This window comes from Ambystoma mexicanum, chromosome 8 (assembly GCF_040938575.1).
Source record: "Ambystoma mexicanum isolate Mex_15411 chromosome 8, UKY_AmexF1_1, whole genome shotgun sequence".
NCBI lineage: Eukaryota > Metazoa > Chordata > Amphibia > Caudata > Ambystomatidae > Ambystoma > Ambystoma mexicanum.
This window is the reverse complement of record NC_090929.1, coordinates 687,524,127-687,540,051: the sequence shown is the minus strand read 5'-3', so window position 1 is coordinate 687,540,051 and position 15,925 is coordinate 687,524,127. Positions and strand designations below refer to the sequence as shown.

General features: G+C 41.9%; 1 protein-coding gene across 1 annotated transcript in view; it reads right to left on the bottom strand.

Moving 5' to 3' along the window:
• Positions 1-15,925, bottom strand: part of NDUFB8 (NADH:ubiquinone oxidoreductase subunit B8) — a 246,316-nt gene that overhangs the window by 24,656 nt on the left and 205,735 nt on the right. The window lies entirely within an intron of this gene.

The window sequence follows — 15,925 nt, the reverse complement described above, 5'->3', positions numbered from 1 at the left end:
CAGATTTTGTACCCCTAATCTGGGGGAACTAGGCTGGGCAGTATCTCGGGTGCACACTGCACCATCATTTTAATGCTGTGAGCTCTGGTAACAGGCATCTTTAATAATCACATATCCTCTCAGATACAGTACTCAAGATCTAGAACAAACTCAGATCCAGCATGGTACCCCCTGCAGTGGCCTTCAAAAACCCACACAGTAGACGTTAGGGCTCAACAACTTTAGCTCCACTGTCCCCTATAGGACAGAGCATCAGAGATTATCAGAAAGAGAACAAGGCATGAGTCAGCAGATCTAGCACAGGGCTAAGGCATGTCCTTTTCAACATGCCGCAAGCACAACCCCAAAAGTGCCTTAAATCAATATTAGGCTGAGCAAGTCCCAGATACAAACTCACAGACAGGCAGCACAATTTCACTAACTATAATAAGGACCCCAGGAAGGCAGTAAGGTTACCTGCTGCAGCACCAAAAAAGAGCACCACGGCACAAGCTGTGCAAGAGTTCAAAGACACACCATGCCGCATCGGGAACTATGACCAAAAAAGCAGAGGGCAAAATCTGCAGAGTGCCCAGTTACCAGCTGAAGCTCAGCCGCCTCTCAGACCACAGACCGTCAAATACCAACAAACCGAGAAGCGGCACTGTAGATGCGCATATATACGATTGAGTAACACCGCAGTCGTTTCTGTCAGCCGGTGGTTGCATCCAGCATGGGACTGCCCTGAGAACATGCAACCTTGTATCAAGTGCAAGCCTCAGGAGCTCCCGGCGCATTTTGTCAGGGATCGGAAATCGGTTTTCTGATCATGTTTAGGTGAAACGTAGATGACTTTTTTTTTTTAAATCACCAGTGATAAAGTAAAACAGGATCGGCATAAATAGGAGTGTTTGTTTTTCCTTTCAGGGTTCGGGCCTGCCTAGACAGCTTTGGGCTCTGTGGTGATGGGCCTGAGTAGGACTATCCCACATGACCTTATTAGATTATTTGGAAGGGTCAATGCTACTCTGCTTGTTCTCATTGGGCAGATGGGGAGTGTCGAGGCTGCAAAGTTTTACCTGGCCTAGAGCACTGTGATGGTCCCCCGCCATGTGACAGGGACAAAAGGAAGGTGACCAGGGGATGCTCCATCTAGTGCCACGGATCCAATATCATTCTGTGGTGGCACTCGCCTCTAGGCACCCCCCAAAGACCCCCCCCCCCCGAAGCACTGCAGCGCTGTTTAGCTGCCCCAGTTTAAGCAAACACCAAAAGTATTTTCAAGTCCCAAACTAAACAGTATCTCCAGAAAGGGCTATACCGAGTGGGCCATCAGAAAATAGAACATTGGCAAAGTTCAACTTGTGTAGGCACACAATCAGCCGCCTTTTTCAGGTACTCAGAGGTACTACTAGGTCATAAGATGGCAACAGCCGGCAAATGGTCTTAGTACATGGGCATATTATAGCAGCACTGAATACATGCTTATATTAAAAATAAAAAAAGGTGCCAAAACGGTTTTAAACAGGATTTCAATGCACAGAACAGATGAAAGGGCACACATACTGCTTTCATTACTCTAGAAACTAGTGTATAGCTGCAATTAACCAAATACCTTGTAGAAAGCTGTTCAAAAAGCACATAGCTAGCTCAATGTAATCCTAGAGGGAAGCGTTTTGGGCGGGAAGAGGCATGAGAATGTCTAGTAATTAAACTGTTGATCAGGCTGAGCCACTATGTCCCGTCTTAGACCAGTGGTAGATCTTTCTTCTGGTGTCAACTCATTATCTTCAAAGTCTGTTGGAACTGTGGTTACCTCACATGCTATACCTCATGTTCCACTTCATAATATGCCGAAGATTACCAATGCGACAGGGTTTTTTCTATGCATCCTCAGAACATCATAATAACTAATGTGGGGAAGCCTGGTGGGCCTGATCCAAAGGAGGCACTCTGGAATAAAGTCCTTGTATGGCTGCACCAAAGAGTGGGCAAAAGCTGTATTGGAATGCAGGACCTGAGTTCCCCGTAGGGTGCTAATTAATAACTGGTGCACTATTAGCAATACAGATTGCATTCTTATAGGTTATGGTCATAGTAACCTACCACTGTTCCTGAGCAGATGCAAGAATATGTGCAATATGTCATCCTACACTAAGTTGAGAATGTGTTGTACATTAATCACAGGCACAAGTACCTGTGATATTTACTTGTTGATTTGTAGTAACAAATTAAAGGTCCTCAGGTGCATCTCACAACCGATGCCTACACTTACATATGGTTCTAGAATTCAGGAACTCTAGAACCATATGTAATATGTGAATATTAACTCACTATGCGCCATATAAACATCAATATATAACATCTCCCCCTCCACCAAACATTTTCATATGTATGAAATGTTTAACTAAAGAAACAACAAATTAACCAAAAAAAAACAAACTACTCCATATTTAAAAGATATGTCGGTGTCCACTCCTTGCATTCTGATGTGAAATAAATTGTTCCACATGCAGTTCAGTAGTATACAAAATCTTTCTTCAAGTTATGTATAATCTTTCTATTTTTCAATGGCATGCCACTTCTTCCAGCATTATCCTTGAATTCTTCTACTATGTCCCCTTCCTCCATAGGAATTCTCGGGTCTGATGGTATTGCGTCGTCACAGGACCACCTCTTGCCATCATCAAGAACTACAGACTTGCCAGAATATTTCACCACTCTTTGTGGAACCCTGTACTTAGACTCTCCTTTTAACACTTTCTTTGGTTCCTTGACACAAATCCAGTCTCCTCCTTTGACAACACTTCCTTTCACATGTCTAATGTCATCAGAATATCTTATATTCAGCTTGACTCTTACTTTCCTCATAATGTCTTACATGTTAATTTCTTTCCTTTTTTTTTTTTTTTTTTTTTACATGAGCCAAGCAGGTCTCAATCTATTTGAAGCAGCTCTTCCTCTCATTAGTGTGAAAGGCTCTTCTTCCGTTACCGAGTGTGGGGTAACCCTGTAAGTGTTCAGTGTTTTGCCGTTAATGTTTCTTTCCATGGCAAATCATTTGCAATTGCTAGTTGGATTATACTCTTTATAAATCCATTCATTCTCTCGACTAATCCATTTGCCATTGGATGATACAAAGCAGTAGCTCTATAGTCAATTGCCCTTTCTCTCAAAGACTTTTGTACTTCTTACTACACAAACTGGACACCATGTCTGAAATTAATTCTTGAGGATCACCTTCTCTATTGAAAATATCTTCCAGGAATTTCACTACTTTGACAGCACTAATTGTATCTTCCGTCACACCCCACTCTACCCATTTAGATGTATAATCCATCTATACTATAATATACACCTTCTGGGGTCCCAACATTTCAAATGGTCCTGTTATGTCAATGGCTAACTTTGTCCATGTAGTCTTAGGAACTGCCACTGGTTGTAAAGGTGTTGGCCGTGTTTTCTTTCCTTTATCAATTATGGCACACGCTGTACATTCCTTTACTAACTGTTCCATTTCATTCCACATATTGGGCCACCAATACACCTCCTTCCCTCACCTTTTTGTCAGACTTCTTCCCACATGACCTTCGTGGGCAAAGTCCATTATTTTCTTTCTCAGTGATATCGGTGGAATGATACGATCACCTCTGTACATGCATGTATCACCACATGAGATTTAATCTCTCATCTTTTCCCAACCCTTAATATTTTGATCAACGTCTTTCCAATTGCTTTGGATAGATTTGATTAAACATATCTGTTCAATATCTTCATCCATAGCTCTGGTCCATTCTTCTCTTGAAAATCCAGGGTTCACTTGCGCTATCACACACTGTTCTTCAATATCCATATCTCTGCACATATTCTCAATATTCCCAAGGTAATCTTGAAAAACAGTCCGCCACTACATTGGATTTTCCTAGGGTATATTTCACTAGGACATATTGCATAATGTCCAAAATCCATCTCTTAATCTGCAGCGATGTTAATTGTGTGCTTTTAGAACCCGACACATGAATCAATGGTTTGTGATTTGATTTTGATTTTATTTATAAAGCGCAAAAAACCAGGCCCAGGGGCAACCGGGCGCATACTCTTAAACACGTTACAAAAAGCAGTAGTTACAGTGAGTTACAAAAATTAGTTCTCAATTTAATAGGTATACCCCAAATCAAACTTTTAAAATGTTCCAAAAATTCACCTAACTCCAAACGCCTCCCTCTCAATGGTGGAATCATTTTTTTTCTGCTCAACATTCTAGAGGCGAAAGCAATCGGCACCGCAGTTTCATCTTGTATCTGTTTGAGTACACCACCCAAACCTATGATACTGGCATCCACGGAAATTATGCTCTTGGCACCATAGTCGAACATTTTGAGAGTTGGAGCTTTAGTGATTATATCTTTCAACTGTGCAAATTCTCCTTTACATTCATCGGACCACATGAATCTTGTACCTTTACTCATCAATTCTCTCATATGTCTTGTTTTGTCTGAAAAGTGATGTACACATTTTGAATAGTATTCGATCAATCCCAGAAAACTTCAAAGTTTGCAGGTTCAGGAATACCTATGATTGCATTTACTAGGGCTTTCTTTGGTTTTATGCCTTCTGCATTTATGGAATGACCCAAATAAGTCACTTCATTCCTCTTTATTTTGCATTTATCTATTTTGAGTGCGAGACCCCTTTCTTAGATGACTTGTAAAACGCATAGTAATTTTGCATTGTGCTCCTCTTCAATTATTGCTGATATAAGTATATCATCTTGGAAATAATGAACTTCTTGTAGTCCATCAAAAAACTGGTGCATTAACCTCTGAAATACGGCCGCTGCCGACGCCAAACCAAAAGGCATCCTCTTGTACCTAAATGCTCCTAATGGAGTGATAAAAGATGTTCGGTGCCTTGACTCGTCATCAAGCACCACCTGATAGGCTGATGATGATAGATCCAGTGTCGTAAACATTTTTGCTGGTTTCATTGTCATTAGCATCTCACCTATATTCGGTAGTGGATGTCTTTCCACCCAAATGTTTGCGTTCAAATCTCTTCGGTCAACACACATCCTTATTGACCCATGTGGTTTACTCATGACGACAATGGGTGAAAGCCATTCTGAACTTTCAATAGGGTCTATAATGTCTTGTTCACAAATTCTCGCTAATTCCTTCTGCAAAGCTTCTCTTGTTCCAATTGTAATGTTCCTTTGTGAACTACTGGTTTGGCACCCCTTTTTAACACTATACAATGTTTAAAACCTTTTAGTGTACCAATGGTTTCATTAAACACTTTCGGAATTTTTTTTGCTAAGTTTTCATTGTCTAAACAACTTCCATCAGTTATACCTAAAATGGGAACATTTTCTCCCGGATGTATTTTTATTTGTAATGAGGCTTGTTCCAACCATCCTACAATTGAGAATCCATTTACAGCCACATATAGTTTACAATTGGTCTTCCTTTCTTTGAAACTTAAGAGCACCCAGGTGTATCCAATTATGTTGATGGGTGTCTACCAGTATCTCTTACTCCAGTGTCTCTTAAATCTTCTTTTCTTCCTTGTAATTCTTTTTCAAATGTTTCTATATCCAGCACGGTATACGGTGAGCCTGGGTCAACCATTACTCTCAATGACACACCATTTACTAACATGGATACCCATGATCCTATACCTCCTTCATTGGTTGATGAGGTCAGGATTTGTACTTGTTCTTCCATCTCATCAATAATGGGCATCATGCCATTTGGCCCATTTTTTCCTTCTACTGGTCTTATACTCGGCATACTGTTTCTTACAATTTAATTTCCTTCTCTTTGCATTTTGTTCACAGGATATGTTCCAGCTCTTCCTCTGACATTCCGACACTTTCCCAAAATGACCCACATAACCACATTTATAACATTCTGCTGAATATGCCGGGTATTCTCTATCAATGTTATTATGTCTGTATCTGCCGTATTTGTAGCATTTACTTTGCATCTTATTGTTCGGTTCTCTCTTTTCTAATGTTGTTCCTTGACATTTTCCTAACCACTATAACTAGACTTGCTTCCCCTCTATCCAAATGTTCCTCATTGATGTCTTGAATGCGTCTTACTTCCCCATTTTCTATCTTGCTTTGCATTTCCTTCATACATTTGTCTCCCAACTCCATTGACTTAGCTATTTCCATAGCTTGTTCCAGAGTTGGGTCCTTTGCTTGCCACAGCCGTTGTTGTATCCGAGAATCTGCTACCCTTAACACCAATTGATCTCGTAAAAATATTCCTCCGCTACTCCTGTAAATTTGCACGCAGATATTAGGTCCCTTAGAGCAGCCATGTATGTGTCTACAGTTTCTCCTTTGTTTTGCCATCGTGACAAAAAATGAAATCTTTCTAGCACAATATTTGTTTTGTTTCCAAAATGTTTTGTCAACTTAATTACAGCTAACTTCTACTTCTGGTTGTTCCCAGAGCCTGAAGCTGCTACTTCAGACCCATCATCCACATTAACCGGATCTGGCAAAGTCCTGAATATTGTAAGGGCTTCAGCGCCTACACAGTTCAATAATGTGGCTTCTTTAAGGTAGTCATTAAATTTAGCTCCTACTATTGCTCCGAGGTATACCTGAACACTGTCTAGCCATTGTTTCCATGCACATATCGGATTTCCTGGATTGGAGTAGCAATGTTCTGCAGGTTATCTTTTGTTTTTATGCGTTGTTCCTTCTAGAAATCACACTACCTTAATTTGGCACACTGACAGTCTCTTTAGTTGTGTCTTATATTTGCAACAGTTATTTACTTCCTTCGGTTTTCATGTGTATCATTTGCCATGACACTTGTATAATTCATTGTCATTGCACTTGTTCGCATGCAGTATATGTTAATTTATGGATCGAGCTAATTATAACTTGTTTCACACTGTACAATATTATTTCTTCCCCTGGTAACGTGATAACTTCCTCTTTTGTGTTTTTTTTTTAGTACACTTGAACCTCTGTTCTTGCCTCGTTGCGATCCTGCGATAGCCGGTGCACGACTTATTTATATTGTCATGGCAACTCCCCTGACCATAAAATGGCCGCCACACGTTTTCTTACATTTTTGGGGTCCTTTACTCTAATGTGACGTGATTTGTATGCTCGCGCACCGTTTATATGATGTAGATGCCGCCACCGTCGGTTGTATGCATTTCTTTCATCTGAAATATATAATTATCTTGATGCGACTCGCTGTTTTCTTTTTCTTCCGCCTTGCTGGGCTCACTTATTGTCCAGCACAACCAACTTGTTTGCGCCGTAATCCTTCATTTAGTTTTGTTGTTTTGATGCGGCGATCCGTTGGTTCGTACGTCCAGGCTTGCCTTTCCCTGCCGGGGACCTTTGTTATTCACTGGACGTTCCTCGTCACCAATTGTTGTACATTAATCACAGGCACAAGTATCTGTGCCATTTACTTGTTTATTCGTAGTAACGAATCAAAGGTCCCGAGGTGCATCTCTCACAACTGATGTCTCTCCACTTACATATGGTTCTAGAATCCAGGAACTCTAGAACCATATTACCTCACTATGCACCATAGAAACATCAATATATAAATATATAACAGAATTATACTGGATTGATGCTCGTTTCATCTGTATGAATTGTTGATCACTGCTCAGATTATAATTTTTGCCTGATGCCGTTTATTATGTTATGTTGTGTTTGTTCTCTTTTTTTGTCAGCGCGCAGAGGCCTATGGGCATTTTGCACTTTTACAAGAAATAAATACAATATAATGTTATGGGCGGTAATGGCCATAGGGACTTGCATGGCCATGCGTGTTCAATGGGTTGGTAAAATGCCAGAACACCAATAGGCTGTATGTCCCTACTCGCATCCAATGGCAATATGTTTGCCTCATTGACAGAGCTAACAGCACCACTTACTATCCATCAGAAAAAAAACATTTCAAAAGATGGTAATTTCTTTTGGCTATTATCTCATTTCCAGAGATTCCAAATCGATTCAGGTGCAGACTGGATTCTAAATTTGTTAGTCCATGATAACAGAGTTTACATCTCAACTCCAGTCAAAAGACCTTGGCACCAGTAGTGAACGAGTGCAAGTGACGGACAAGTCTTCAAGAATACTTTCCCCAGAAAGTACACGTGAATGAATCTCTTTGAAAAGTCATGAGCTGCTGAGTTATGGGGGTCTCAAAAAATAGGTTTATTTCCCATAGGCAAAGGTTAGCTCTCGGCTGCAGTCAAATAAGCTGGATAGATTGGATATCTTCACAAGGAGCCAACATCTGGTCCTGAATGTGTGATTTTGCAAATTCAATACAAAACAGTCAACCAATTATTTTTAATATCAGGCCCAAATCCCTTTAGTGGCCTACATAACACATTTTAGGTTTTCGATTGGTCTTTGTGTCTGTGTATACAGTCTAGGTACGCCAAAGCAGTAGAGGGCAACCAAATTTGTGGTTGGGGAACCGGTATGCAATCTTGTCTCCTTCCCTCGCCCCCAACCCCCTTTAATACGATTCCACTAGAAACCACCCCTAGGGTTCTAGGATGCACTAGGCACCCTTAACTCGACCGTTGGATCAGTTGTAGGGAGTCCAGGGGCTGCGGGTGCAGTGGTAGTTTTCAGGTTGGGTCAGGTTAGGTGGCAGTTCCAAGCTCAGATGATAGGGTTCCTTGTGCTGTGCAAGTGGATGACAAGAAATGCAGACACCAGGCACAAAATGGATGTGGGCAGCTGCAGAGAACACCACACTCAGGCGGCAGCAGGCAAAGACAAAAAACAGCTTCAAAAAGATCTCTGAGATGGAGAGCAGCAGCTGCAGAAAGAATTATTAGGCCACAAGAGGCAGAGGCACGGATTCTGCCCTATCTGGAGCTGATCAGAGTACAGGATGTTCTGGGACATTTCTTAGGTCTCCAAGGGGCAGAACGTTCTTGCAGGGGTCTGGACTGATTGATAGAATCAGCCTAAGAGTTGATGCACCAACAAGAGTCTTCAGGAGATCGATCCAGAAAGGAAGAGCTTCACCAGTACTTGGCTGGAGGCAATGCTGGATGTGTTCAACAGTCGGCCTCTGGTCTTCAGCAGGATGTACCTGTTCGTAGGAGCAATCACGGAAAGCCTCTTGCCCCACACCCAACCAGCAATATAGATACCACTGGCCCGAGTGTGGTTTTCTCACAAAAGACTGCTTTGCCTGGGAAAGGGCTTACCCTATATGGCATTTCCTGAACTGAAGGGCAGGATGAAGGCCAAAGGAAAGGGCGATAAAACCTGTGGCACAGCCATTTTGAATATATGGCACTCAAAATGGCATTTTACTGTAAAAAGTTAAAGTGCATGTGATAAAAACGAAAAACATGGCAGAAAAATATCTGCCAAGCCTGATTTGCATATGGTCTTTCCCCTTTTGTAATGGCTTGGCAGGCAAACAACGATGGTCTGGAGGATTGCCCAAAGCAATGCCAGAGTTTCAGATTAATTAAAAACCTTCCAGCCATCACCTCTCGTTTTGCTGCAGAAAAATATCTGCTACCATCAACCCATCTTGGATACATCATAAAAGTAACAAATGTTACTAAAAAAGAGAAAGTGATCCATAGTAACCCTCCTGCACACATCACTGTAAAGTGATTTGTGCGGCTTAAAAGCAAGGAATCTCGTAAAAGGAGACACCCCCTCCACACCCAATGCACGGGTAGCCTATGGGACTGACCAGTGCCCTCAAAGCAAGTAAGCTAAGCAAGGGAAGTAAATCAAAAAACTTTAACTTACTGCCAGAAATCAGGACAGGAATCAAATTCTAGCAAAAGATCAGAGGTGTTTTATTGATGACTAGGTACATTTCGCAATTAAAATTCTGGGAATCCCAACCCAACTCAAAAAGTGTCAATGTAAGAGGTAGAGCACTAGAAAAGCTAGATCACTGCGCTGATCATGGTAGTTTTAAGGAGTGAATCCTGCTGCCGGTTGGTGGGTTCTCAGGAGACAGTTTTCTTTCCCAATTAATAGTAGGAAACTGTTTGCAAGCACTGCGTGCACCTGGGCACTGGCTAGTTAATACTTAAGGTTTGTCCAATTGAGTGGATTATATAGAGCAAGGAAATGAGAAGTCTTGTCACTTCGGTTGGGTTTAAGTGCTGGTTTATTAACATACAAAATGTTGACACATGCTTCGACCCAACAGGGGTCTTTATCAACGCTGTGGTGGTTCAAACACAGTGCAGTGTACATTGTTGCATTGTGCGCAACAAACTGGAGGAGATAAATTGAGTAATGCCAAATTTGTCATTGTGATGGACAATTGTGCGTTATGTGACATTAGCTTGAAACACAATTTACTCCAGAAACTGGCTAATCCTTCAAAAACACAGGCGAGCACACATTACAAACCTGTGAGACAAGTTTAACACCACAAACTCAGCATATGACTAATCATTTTCCAGCAGCAAGGACAAGTTTTACTCCAGTGTCCTGCTCTCCCTCCGCTTCCCAACTGGTTGGGCAATGCTGCTCCTCAGGCTGGCCAAGAGAAAAATGAAAACTGCTCCAAAAGACGATGCTGTGACTTGAAGAGTTTTAGAATTGAGCTGGTAGGCATGAGCATCCCTCAGTGCATCTGGCCAGGCCCCACTTGTGCGTCACCAAATGCCACTTCCCAGTTGCTGTTTTTTGCCCATTGGTTGGTTTGGATAGAACTTCACTGTGTGCCTCCCTTTTTTGGGTGGTCATTTTTTCCTGTCTTATTTCCTCTATGGATAGATTTTATTATTTGATTGCCTACTTTTTTGTTTACAACATTGCCTCCTTCTCCGAGCATGCCATTGATTACAAGTTTCAAGCGATGCATAGGATGAGGTAAGCGCTTCGTGACGGCTGACCCTTACAAAGTCTTAGTGAGATGACAAACTTCCATCTAGCGAGTTCCTGTCAGTTAGGTTTTAGTATCAAACCTATTGAACTGAGAATCCGCGTAGTCCACCATGCTCAAAAGCAATAGGTTACCACAGGCCACTAGGGAATTCGTGGAGGGACAGAAGACTTCACATGCTAGCTGAGTGAGACAGAGGGACCCAGAGACAGACCCAGAGACAGACCCAGAGACAGACCCAGAGACAGAGAGACAGAGGGAGAGAGGGAGAGAGAGAGAGAGACAGAGGGAGAGAGAGAGAGAGAGAGACAGAGGGAGAGAGAGAAGGAGAGAGACACAGTGAAACAGACACAGACACAAAGAAAAAGGAAGCGAGAGATGGAGACTGCCCTTAAGCCATCATTACAACCAACCAGCCAGTTGAGGTTGCGATCTCTAGTGACCATCTTGGGGTTTTGGGACGCCTGGGCTAAGGAGGTAAGCGGTCAAGAGATGAGAAACACCCCTTCGTGAGTCCCTTCTCAATCATTTCTATAAAAACTCTGAAAGGTCTTCGGGAGTTGTGTTCTTGAGGCCATCTCTGACAGCAGAACAGTTGCCTTTTTCCTTTTTGTAAATGGGAAATTTTGCTCTTAAAATTCGAGCATATGGACTCATTTAGTGTATCAAAGATCTGCAATTCTTTGGCGTCTTCTAAAAAAAAATAATGCTGGAAAATACAAGCTAGTTGGGAGGAGGGACCAGGGATGTGAAGCATGGAGTCATAACCCCCTGGTGGCTCTAGCCAAATAAGTGTCTTCACTTAACAGTATAAGCATGAATAAAATGAAGGAAGGAAAAGTAACATCTGTCCCTGGTCATTCCACTACTAGGGACGACCTTTCAAAGGGCAATTCGACATTGTGCAAATACTATACGAGTGCTTAAATGTGTTGTCCAACTATGATTACTAAAGTACAGATCTGAATACACATAGGGAAACTAGAGCACAGACATACTTTAGTGCCAATTGGAAGAAACCATGTCCAAACAGCACAAAGGAACATTACATGTACAAAGTGTTGTAATGGGCATCTGTGTATGGGTGCGGAATGGTGGGATATCAGATGGAGTCTGGAATTTTGGTGAGTGACTGGGTTCTATGGGTTCTTACAGTGACAGAGTTGCTGTGCTGGCTGGGATGGATGCTCCAGTACTCTGTCCATTGATCTTACCCAGTGATCACAGTCAGGGAATAAACTTGCCAGTAAACTTACCTCCTGACTCCAGCATGGTGTGTGAGCCCGGGAAATCCATTACTTCAAAGTTTCTAAATACGGTATGTTGTCTTTTATACTTTAATGCCGTTTCAGCAGAGACCATGTTAATATTAATCTCACAGGGATTCAAAACTATTAGAATGGTCCATGCAAAAGAAATTGTACTTCAACCAGCCAGGTGAATCAGGCCTGGTTCTGAACCAAGGAGAAAGTTGTTGCTGTGCCATAGGATTTAGACTGGGTTAATTTATTTTGATAACCACTCTATGTCAGACTTCTACCTACCCAAAGTTTAATTAAATTTCTGTTTTATTGAAACAATTCGCATTCAAACCTATTAAGAAAAAAGGAATCTACACAGAAACGAAAATTCTAAATCATTCTGTATTCAATCTAGTAAGCAACATATGCTTAAGTGTACAAAAATAGCAGTAAACCAAAAGTGAAATCAAACCTACAAAAAACATACAGACCAATAATGTGTATTGATGCAGAAATCATGAATTGATTAAGAAATAGTTAAACAAACCTAAATATATATTATTCAAAAAGTCATGAAACATTGGCCCAAAAAAACCAAGAAAGGAAGAAAGAGGGGAGGACAGACAGATGAGACACAGAAATTGGCAGTAGTGTAAACCAGAAACGACTAAGAAGTAGGTGACATTAAGGGGGGGGGGGGGAAGAGACAGGGTCATTCAATCCTTACCGCCTAGTAAAAAAACTTGGACTAGACACAACACTTGGACTGGACGCTTAGTGTGTAGCTCATCTTCATGATTGTCACTTATCAACCGTACATCTCGGCAACAACTGTTTACCAAGGTTCGATCTGCCATCGGGCCTGGTTATCTAATATCTTAACTGTTCTTCTATGGCCAGTGTAGGAATGGAATGACAGCATCATTCAACAAGGGTGGGCAAATTTCTCTGTATCCTTACACCAATCTGTCTTTGGCACCTTATAGCCAAAAATAAAGAGTACTTAAAATCACTAGCCTTGAAAACAATGGATCAAGGTGTGGTGTGGCTGAGCAAAGACATGTGACACTAAAGAAATGCGGTTAAAAAGGATGGCTTTATTTATTCTTCCGTCAGGGAAAGGTTTTGATCCAATGCCTATAAGAAGTGTCTACAAACAACAATGATGCTCCTAAAGTAAACCATGCCAGGGATGGGTCAACACAAAGTGGGGCTTTCTCTAGGTGTCCCAACACCTAGAGGGACTAGTGTCCAAATAAACTATCCTTTAGCGTTCTTGTCCTCCTGAAATTTCCAAATGATGTCAACAGAAAATTCCAAACCATAGCCTAGCCAAGATGTGGTCTCCATAAACAAATTCTACTCTCAAACTTCAAAACCTAATCTAGCTAAATAGATCCAAGGAAGGCTGTTTCAGGGATTAATCGCAGGTTGGACCCTCTTCAGTCTTCCTTTCATAGTGTTTCAGGATCTCTCGGACATTAGACTAGACCCTTTACTTTCTCAGGATTAATCTCCAACTTGCATTTGGTTAGTCAACACTCCTTGCAGGGTTGGGTTGATCCAAATTGACTTGGTCTAGTCCAGACCTTCGGTCTCTTCAGAATTCACAACTATGTGTATTCCCTTGCCTCCTCATTCAAGGTCCTTTTCAGGCAGAAACATTGTCACCATTCTTCCAGGAGTCTGTTCTTCAGGGAGTACGTTGCTTTCTTAATTCCTTCCACTTGGCTCAGGGACCTCTCGCTAGGACCGCTTTCCTTCAAGAACCCCTACCGTCCTGTGGGTTGGTTCTTTAATGATGGCCTCTTCAGAGAGGCTGCTCTAGGCATGCTAAAAGCCTCCTTCGCAGATAGAAGTTTCCACGTGTAGACAGTGAAATGATGGAGGTGCATCAGCTTCCTTCCAACCATCTCCCAAGTCCTCCGCCAGATAACCTTTCTTTGTTCCTTTCATAGTCCTTCCGGGTTGTTGGAAATTGTCTTGGCCGGTCTGCTTGGCTTAAGAAATTACAAGTTTGAGTCAGAGCTTTAGATTTGCTCCTAGTTGGTTGCCCCTAATGGATATTCATGTCCTATTGCTTGCCCTCTCTTGGCATAGACTAATTGGGCTATTTCCCTCAACCATTTGTTCCAATTCTTAGGAAGAGTCTCGTAGAATTGTCTCCATCATGGAATCAGTCTGGTGTGTGCAGGTCTTTGAGTCTACACAGTAATGACCTGTGGCGTTTCCCCAGCTTCTCTACCTAACTGCGGGGACTACGTTTGTTCAAACCCTTTACGCCTCAAACATTTATGTTCAGATTCTGCTCATATTTCGACCTTCGGTTTCCAAAGGCTGTGTTGGTCGGCCCCGGTTCGCTCATTGCCTGGAAGTAGTTTAACATCGGGGAACGGATAATGCTATGTGTTCCGGGGATTCGCCAGTTATTAGAGAGTTGTCGCACAAGAATACTTGAATTTTATACCAGGGCTGAATTCGAAATCCTTGATGACATTTTCCTGAGTGTTTTTAAAATGGGGGTCTGCAATAAACTTGGTGTAATAAAGTGTCTTGGTGGCGGTGGCAAGCCTGCAGCGTCCCACCCCTTCTTCTGGGAGCCACATTGAGTAGTAGACCGACAACTAAGTCCATAGAGGCTTGTCCCAAAAATACCTGCAGATGGGCAGTTCATTCAACTCAACACCTAGGTCAACTGTAATATCAGGTTTGGAGCCCATGTCTGTTAAAGAGGAGCCGTTACGAGTCTCAGTTTCAGAACAATGCTGGGAATTAACTTTTCTAGCAATTACTTCAACAGCTAGCAATACTTTGGCAATATTGCTCTACAAAGGAAGGCACTCCCAGAGGCATAAGCTTTGGTGCCATGTCAAACTGCTTATCCGAACCTGCTTATCTTGGCCAGAATTGCTTTTGTAAACCAGCTCATTCTTGCCGATTCTATAGAGGGAGATGCTATTACACAAAGCAACAAAATAACTTTTCTCCACTGGTGCCAGTTTAAGTCTAGTCTCATTTTTACAGGGTTTGGCCCCAGCTCCATCCATAACCAGTTCTACTTACTAAAAGCTCCTTTTCAACCATCACCACTATTTTACGAAGACAGGTCCCACCACAAGTGAGATAAGAGCATGAAGGCAGGCTTCCCACTCATCAATTGTGGCCTTTCACCTTACAAAATTACAGTGAAAACTGCAGAAAGGAAGAGGCGCTAGCCTAACTTCTACCCCTCAAGTATCTGGCACAAAGTGCAGCACAAGCTCACAGGCTTCTGTGCCCTCTGTGGAAGTTACTAACTAAGCAGCCACACAGACTACAGACTTCTGATAAGGCATCCAGAGTATGTTTTGTAATGCACAAGATAGTACTTTGAAACCGTCCTTGCACATTCAAATCTACCCAAGAGTAACTGACAAGTGCCAGACTTTACTCTTTGTCAAAAACCACCAGGCAGGCAACTTGCTCACTCCAGCACTTACTGGTACCTCCCACTGTAAGATTTTCAAGTTGCATGTTTCATACATTTATTCAGTTTTAGACAATTCAAAGACTAAAGAACAACATAATCCTTAAATGCATCTTGATTTGGAAAGCGGCAAGCTTATTTTTAAGTTTCTGAACTTCACAAATAAGATGTGTTCCTAATTGCCAGATATGCTTGCAATAAAGCCTCCAGTTTAGCTATGCAAGATGAACAAGCACATCTATTTCTATGGTACATTGAAGCAGGGGTAAACATTTCAGGATCCAAGCTACTAACCAACCATAAAAAGTAACTTGCAAAATCAATTCTACACATATAAACAGTACACCATTGCTTATTTGCCA